General features: G+C 46.0%; 1 pseudogene; it reads left to right on the top strand.

Annotated features, from left to right (window-relative positions):
* Nucleotides 1–8,392: 8,392 nt before the first annotated feature.
* LOC144510304 (U2 spliceosomal RNA) lies at nt 8,393–8,493 on the top strand (annotated as a pseudogene).
* Nucleotides 8,494–8,856: the final 363 nt, after the last annotated feature.

Raw genomic sequence — 8,856 nt, 5'->3', positions numbered from 1 at the left:
CAATGGCATTGCACACACTATTACTGGTACAAGCACTACACAATAATATTATACACACTGTTCCCTGATACATGTAGATTTATCCACGTGGAAAAGTTTGTGCAGAAAAACATCTTTGAACTCAGGTTCATCAGGATATTGTCTGCATGTAATGGCCTTGATGCTGTGTGGGAAAATATGGTAGATCCTGATAGTTTCCTGAGCAGACTGCAAAGTCGTTTGGCAGAATGCTGCATCACCTGAACTTCCAAATAAACACCAAGATGTAGCTTGGCTGGTGATAAGAAGGACCTATCCCTTCAGATTCTTTCCGCAAACCCGGAGTCTCACCACCTTTGGACCATACCTGCAAGGCAGCTGTCCACTTGCATCAGTTATGTCCCTCCACAAAACAGGAAGGAAATTCAATGGTTTTTGTCAAGGTTCGTCCCAAGCAACTTCATTATGCAGGACCCTGTGCTCTACGGGCTGCTCCAAGAGATGCATATTGAGATAAATGTCAACTGCTACTGGAGGACCATTAACTACATGAAAGACTCTCTTTGTTCTGCCTCAAACCTGCTGGTCTTCCAGGAGAAAAAGACATGTAGATGACTGAGTGATGCAGACTGGTGCACTCCAAGATCCAGGACTATGTGTTAAGAGACACACAAAAGCTTGGGAGAGCCACTGCAAAGTCTCAATGGGGAATGGCCACTGTCTAAGGCCCTCCCATGATAGTATAACGAGGGGTTGGAAATCATGTAAAGCCCCCTGGGCAATATGCACCAGAGAATGTTTGACATGAAATGTAAATGTACATTGTAAATGTAACTGCAATGGCTAGTGTACTGAGACACCTCATGTAATATATTGAACGAAATTTTTCTGTAATGCACTGTAATGTAATTTATTTTTACAAATTTTATGATTAAAATATGTTTTTGGAAAAGAAAAATCATGCGGATCTATCGATGATGCTTTGTCCATAAACAAATGGGCACGCAGGAACATACCTTAGGGTTGGGCCTATGGCAGACAAGTAGATTGGTAAACGATACATAGTTTAATTCACTGTGCAGTTGTCCCCCCCGCATCCCCAATCGCCGTCCCAGCCGATCAAACCCCAACCCCCCCGATCGCCGCTTCGGCTGATCACACCCCACAATCACCGCTCCCTGTCAATGTCCACCACCTCCATCCAATTGCCGCCCCAGCCGATCCCCACCCCGCCGATTGCAGAGTTCCCCCCTTCCCTCGCCGCCTCCCCCATGGAGCTCCCCCAATCATGACCCCACTCCTTCAGGCCTTGCGCCACCGATGGGCATTGCCAGTGTGTCCAGTGAGCAGTGCCAGGCTGGCAGTGCCAGGCTGGCAGTGCCAGACTGATGAACGATACATCGTTCAATTCACTGTGCCAGTGTCACACCTGCGCCCCGGTCGCCGGTCCGGCTGATCAACCCCTCCCCCCCCACCTCCTCCCCCCCCCCCCCACCTCCTCACCCCCCCCCCCACCTACCTCCTCCCCCCCCCCCCCACCTACCTCCTCCCCCCACCCCCGGTCACCGCCTCCCTCATCGATCTCCCCTGATCACTCCCCAGCCGATCCCCAATCCCGATCGCAGAGTTCCCCACTTCCCTCACACCACGCCCCCCTCCCCCACTATGGAGCTCTGCCTGTCATGGCCCCAGCCCTTCAGGCCCTGCTCCCTTAGGCCCATTCCTCAGGTCCTGACCCCCTCAGGCCCTGCCCTCTAGTGGGCATTGCCAGGGTGCCAAGCTGGCACTGTCCAAAGGGCACTGCCCAGCCCTGCTCCCAACCCTGAAGGCTCCCAGTCACACCGACGAGGCTATCATGTCTGGTGCCCATTGGGGGGAACATACGTGATCCTCGCCAGTAAGGATGTCGGCCGGTGAGCAAGTAAGCTTGGACGATAGCATTTGAGGCCTACTAATTATGTCTCAATGAAGTAATGAATATTGAAAAAAGGGCACGAAACTGGTATCACCAAAAAAACCGGGCCAGTAACACCATGAGAGGCAAAAGACGAGGCACGAAACCAGGCACAAACCTGATTTATTGTCTCTCACCCAATCTTATTGGCTCACCACATCGAATGACTGGTGGGATGAGCCATTAAGATTGCCCCCTTCCTCTTTGTGTCCTGAAAATTCATGGTCAGGCCAGCCAAGATCAAACTGGTGCTTTTCTCTGAGCACTGCTTCCAGCTGGTTGACTGTCACCTACAAGATGATAAGAAGGTTAAAGTTAAAGTTTATTTTATTGGTCATAAATAGGCTTACATTAACACTGCAATGAAGTTTCTGTGAAAATGCCCTAGTTGGCACACTCCGGCACCTGTTCGGGTACACTGAGGGAGAATTTAGCATGGCCATTTCACCTAACCTGCACATCTTTAGATTGTGGGAGAAAACTGGAGCGCCTGGAGCAGACACAAGAAAACTCCACACAGACAGTGACCCAAACCAGGAATCGAACTGCGTCCCTGGCGCTGTGAGGCAGCAGTGCTAACCAATGTGCCGCCCAAGGGGGCGTAAAGTAGAACATGAAACTGTTGAGTCACAAAAAAAATCAAGGAACTCAGAATGGATTACAATACTTGGACAACCATGAAAACCCTCTGAATATCCAACAAACTGGTGGGAAGCAATCAAGGTGAACATCAAGCAATTTGTCCCCCTCGATAGGGTTCATAAGGTAAGATGGAGAGACAATGTTGAAGTCCCAACTCCAGAAAAACATGCAGAATCTGCTTCTGTTGCTATTGATGGGGTTCAATGGCAAGGAGTACATCTGAGGGGAGAAAAGCCAGGTGGCCTCACTCTTTATTGCTCGGCCTCCAAGATCATTTTCTCATCCAGAGTCCTCTCTATGGATCACAGTGCGAAATGCTTGTGTTTCGTCTTCCAAAATGTTTACAGATCACCACCCTAAAGGAAGGTCACTGCAGCCTGATATACTAAGAATCAGCATACCCTTCAATGCTGGACTGCATGAAGCCCATAAACAGCACAGCCTCCCAGTCCTTCCTGTTCTCTATCATAGATAGAATCATAGAAACCCTACAGTACAGAAAGAGGCCATTCGGTCCATCGAGTCTATACCGACCACAATCCCACCTAGGCCCTACCCCCATATCCCTACATATTATACCCACTAATCCCTCTAACCTACACATCTCAGGACACTAAGGGGGCAATTTTAGTATGGCCAGTCAACCTAACCCGCACATCTTTTGACTGGGAGGAAACCGGAGCACCCGGAGGAAACCCACGCAGACACGAGGAGAATGTGCAAACTCCACACAGACAGCGACCCAAGCTGGGAATCGAACCCAGGTCCCTGGAGCTGTGAAGGAGCAGTGCTAACCACTGTGCTACTGTGCCGCCCCCTATCATGGAGGCCTTAGATAACAATACGCAGGAGAGTCTGAACAAACTGCTAACACGGGATAAGCTGACAAAGGCCACCTTTGTGTGCACCTACATTAAGCTGTGCACAGATCTTTGGGACCCAAAAACATGAAGGGCGGGATTTTCCGGTTCTGCTCACCCTAAAACCAGAAAATCCTTCCTGAGGTCAACAGACCTTTGCATGGTTCGCCTGCCTCCCCACCCGCTACGATTCTCGTGGTGGATGGGACAGGAAAATTCCTCCCCCCCCCACCCGCCCAAGTGTCAATGTGTGCTGAGATTCTATCTGTAACTCTGATATTGCTAAGGAAGGGTCTGGCCACATTGGATCATTCCATGACATTCAGTTAGACCAGGCTGTAAAACCTGTACTTTGTGGAGAAATTTGTGCACAAAAACTCTACCAGGCAGCGATTAACTCTACCAGGCAGCATGTAATGTCCTCAAGGCCCTGTGGGAAAAAGGAGATGGTGGATCCTGTTGAATGGTTCCCTCATCAGACTATCAAAGTAATTTGGCAGAATGCCTCATTGCCAGAACTTTCAAACAAGCGCCAAGACCTAACTTAGCTGGTGGTGAGAAAGGATTACCCTGTCAGATCCTTCCTGCATGCTTGGAGTCTCACCACCTTTGCATACTGCCCTCAAGGAGGGCCTGCTGACCATCACCTACATGCTTCTAGATTATGCCTTCACAATGCAGGTCTGGAAAGAGATGTAATGGTTTTTGTCAAGGTTCATCCTGAGAAGCTTTAATATACAGGACTCAGTGCTCTCTACGGACTGTTCCCAGTGATGCGCACTAAGATAAACATCAGCTGCTGCTAGAGGATCACCAACTTGGTGGAAGATTCTTCTTGGTCGCCTTGAAACTTGCTCTGTCTTCCAGTGCAAAGAGCTGCAGACCATTGAGTGTTGCAGACTAGCACATTCTAAGGTCCAAGACTACATGCTGAGAGATGTGCTAAAGCTAAGGAGAGCCACCATAAAGGCTCAAGATGGGATGAGCCACTGCCCAAGGTTCTCCTGCCATAGTATACTGAGGAGCTGGAAGTCACGTGAAACCCCCTCAAGTCAGTATGTGCCAGAGAATGAGATGGGCGGGATTTTATGGCCTTGCTCATCGCGAAACTGTAAAATCCCACCTGATGTCACTGGACCTTTCCATTGTCCACCCCTCGCCCGCTCCAATTCCCGTGGCGGACGGGGCAGTAAAATTCTGGCACGCTAGTGAAGCACCTCAAGAAACTGATCTGTACTGCACTTTATGTAATGTAAAATTTGAACTGTTATGCTATTGTTTACAAGTTTCATGAATAAAGCATTTTAAAAAAAAAAACATGTATTATAGATAATGCCACTATTGTGCACGTGTGACCCACTGGTGTTAGCCACATTGGCATATTTCTTGACTTTGTAGTGGGTGATATGAGTTGGCAGTCCTTGTGATATCTCTCACAATTTTTATTTCTATTGGAATCAATGAATAGAAGAATCAGGAAAGATGTAAGACTGGCTGTTGACTCACCATCACCTGCCCTATTCTCTTGCACAAAATCAAAATAAGCCTACGTTCACTGGTACACGTGTGACAAATTGGCAGTCTGGACAATGACATTTTGCTGCAGGTGTGACATCCAGTTACAAGCTGTTACTTTGAAATCAGAAAGCTCATTTTGATCCTATATTCTCACAACTCTTAACCTCAATGAGAGCTCAACTGTGATTTCAATGGCTCTTCAGTTAGCCTAATTTTATTGACTTTATTTGAGATGAAAACTCATATTGTAATCCCAGTTACATTTACTCTCAGGTAATAACCCCGTGGACAATATATAAAGAGCTTGACTCTATAGCCTTCGGTGTACATGGCACAATTTCAAAATTTGAGGATGACAGACATTTGGAAGTATTGTGAACTAAGAAGAGGATGGTGATAGACCTCGAGAGGAATTAGACAGGCTTTTGGATGGGTGGGCAATCACATGGAGTGAATCAAATTGGCTGAAGACCAGCATTTGTGATACTGGGGATCTTAGGAGGAGGCTGAGATGAATCATCCACTTGGCACTTCTGGCTGAAGATTGTAACAAATGCTTTGGCTTTATCTTTTGCACAGATGTGCTGGGCTCCCCCATCATTGAGGATGGAGATACTTGTGAAGCCTCTTCCTCCAGTGAATTGTTTAATTGACCACCACCATTCAAAGCTGGATGTGGCAGGACTCCATAACTTAGATCTGATCCGTTGGTTGTGGAATCGTTTAGCTCTGTCTATCACTTGCTTCATATGCTGTTTGGCATGCAAGTAGTCCTCTGTTGTAGCTTCACCAGGCTGACACCTCATTCTTAGGTATGCCTGGTGTTGCTCCTGGCATGCCCTCATACACTCTTTATTGGTGGTAATGGTAGAATGGGGGATATGTCGGGCCAGGAGGTTACAAATTGTGGTTGATGACAGTTCTGCTGTTGCTGATGGCCCACAGTGCCTCATGGTTGCCCAGTCCTGAGATGCTAGATTGGTTCAAAATCTATCCCATTTAGCATGTTGGCAGTGGCACACAACACAATTCTAAAATCAGTAAATGTGCACAAAGTATTGAAAGTAGTAAGGAAGGCTGAGACAGCAGTTAATAAAGCACATGGGATCCGGGCCTTTAAAATAGCGGCATTGAGTATGAAACTAAGTAAGTTACAACTTGCATAAAACACAGGTTTGACCTTAACTGGAGTATTGTATTCAGTTCTGGGCACCACACTTGAGTTAAGATGTGAAAACATGAGAGTGCAGAATGGTTCCAGGTATTAATAACTTTAGTTTCATGGATAGATTGAAGGAATTGGGGCTTTTTTCCTTGGAGAAGAGAAAATTAAGAGGAGACTCGATAGAGGTAGTTAAAATGATGAAAGGTCTGGACAGAGGGAGAAATTCTTCCCAATGGCAGAGAAATGAAGAATGAAAGGACACCAACTTAAGCAATGGTGATAGAGAATGGTTAGGATCTGGAATGTATTGCCCAAGAATGTGGTGGAGGCTGTTCAGTCATAGCTTTCAAAAGGGAATTGGATAATTATCTGAAGAAAACATATTTGCAGGGCTACAAGGTACAGGTAGGGGAGTGGGACTAGGTGAGTTGCATGTGGAGAGAGCTAGCATGGACACAATGGAAGAAATAGTCTCCATCTTTGTTCAGGAGGGAGTTTTACTTTGCATCTAACTGATCCTGCACTTGATCTGTCAGTGTTTGTTACAAATATGGGGTGTCTAAGAAGGATATGAAGCACATGAGAAAATAGGCTTTGTACTAAACACCTGGAAAACACTCTCTTCCAATCAGCTCCCAGAGCACAACACCTCCTACCGTTAATTAAGATCATCAGCAAGAATCTGGAAAATGTGGAACATTTTCTATATCTTTGGAGCCTCCAATGTGGCAATCAACTGAGGAAAGGCATTTTTGAGGACCAGGATTTCCATCTCAAAACAAAGGTTATGATTTACCTGACAGGAATAATACCCACATTCCTATGGAAACTTGGACTATTTATAGCAGGCAACTCAATGGAGAAGTACTAGCAACTAAGCCTTCAGAAGATCCTTCAAATCTAGTGGCAAGAAAGGCAGTCCAACAGCAGCAGCCTCTCCCAAGCCAACATGCCCAGCATTGTGGTACTAAGCACGCAAAACCAGCTCCACTGCACAGAACATGTAGTTCGTATGCCTGACACCAGATCCCCGAAGGAACTGCTATACTTGGAACTTATTTGCGGCAGGAAACCTCCAGGACAGTGACAATGCTGTTGGGATGTCCTCAAAGCATCCCTGAAGAGGTCAAACATCGCTGCCAACTCTTGGGAGTCCGTTGCTTGTGGATGACCAAATGGAGAATGCTATTGGGGAAGGCACTGAACACTTCAAGAGACTTTGTTGGGAATATGCAAGAGATGACGTCAGGCATCAGAGTGCACAAACCTCCATATAACCCATCCACCTAACCCTCAAGTTCCAACTGCCCCGCTTATGGCAGAGTCTGTAGATCACACTTTGGATTTATCAGCCATCTCAGAACTCATGAAACCAAAGGTGGAACCACTCATCCTTGATTCTGAGGACTGCCTGGTGTCTGAAAGGGGAAAATGTAGCATTTCCAGCACTCAGAATCTTGCACCTTGATCTGCACACAAATTCACAATAACAAGAAAAAGGAGTAAGCATTGTGGAAAACATCCAAAGAGACTAATTGCAGAATAATAAAAGTGTGCAGCTGTGGAGATGTTGTATTGTCATTTAGATCGCTTATATTATGCTCATGAGTCATTTTTAACAATTTATGTCATTGTTTTCAGAGCTGATGAATGAATAAATGATACATCATTGACTTGGCTGAACAGATCATTATCAGTCGGCCACACAATGTATTTTGCCTCAGGGCAAAATCAATACACAAGTGAGTATTCATTCGTTTTTGCAGCCATTACCAGATTTATTTATCTGTGACTGTCACTGAGTTTAGCAAACTGAAGATTTCCAGTATTTATGTTCCATGTGATGAGGCACTCATCGTTCTTTCGTTTCTTCTCCCCTGTCCTGAAGATGTTGATTGAAACTGGGTTCTGTGTTGCACATGCCAGCAATCCTTAGGACACCTCACCCAAACAACTCATTCATCTTATATAACCTGAGGCAGCAAGTGTTTGCAAGCTTTTTGAATGTGAAAGGCATCATAGACAAATCTGATTTTGCCGTCATCCAATATCTACAGGTATTCATTTTCCAACTGAAATCACTGGCTAATGAATGGATGCCCAGGCTAATAGTTCTCCTTATTTGAGAAGCACCAGAGCAAATGGGGATACACCCAAATGCAAGCTTGAGTAAAATAAGGTAACAGCACTGACCAGGGATACAGAATTGAGAGCCTTTCCTGGTCTGCATTGGCTCAGTGGCATATCCTAATGGATGATATATTTGAGAAGACTATCGCTTCTCAGCCTTTTGGCTAAGATCAAGTGTAGTATGGACAGGCTGCACTTGGTTGAGGTCATTAGGTTACATTTAAGCTTCATTTGAAGCAATTTTAAAAAGCGGTATCTCGGCCTTTTGGCTAAGATGCAAATGAGATCAAGCCTTGGAGGAGGTGAGTCTGCACCTACTCCAATCAGCTTGGCTCATGTAGATCAGGCCCAAGACAGGAGTGTAGGCCCTGTCTTGTCAGCTTGGATCGGAAATGTCTCAACTTGTTGAGACTCTGAATTGGACTTGATTTGATTGAATTGGAAAAGTATAAAAAAATATATATTTGAGAAGACATGAGAACCTCTTCCTTTAGGTTATAAGTACATCACCAGCTTTGCACTGGTGTGCCCGAGGCTCGTAAGATCCCGCCCGAGGCCAATGCACAATGTTGTTCTGTGAGCCTCGCCTGCCCTGATTCCGGGGTGGG

This window comes from Mustelus asterias, chromosome 22 (assembly GCF_964213995.1).
Source record: "Mustelus asterias chromosome 22, sMusAst1.hap1.1, whole genome shotgun sequence".
NCBI classification, from domain to species: Eukaryota; Metazoa; Chordata; class Chondrichthyes; order Carcharhiniformes; family Triakidae; genus Mustelus; species Mustelus asterias.
This window is presented reverse-complemented; position numbering and strand designations above follow the sequence as displayed.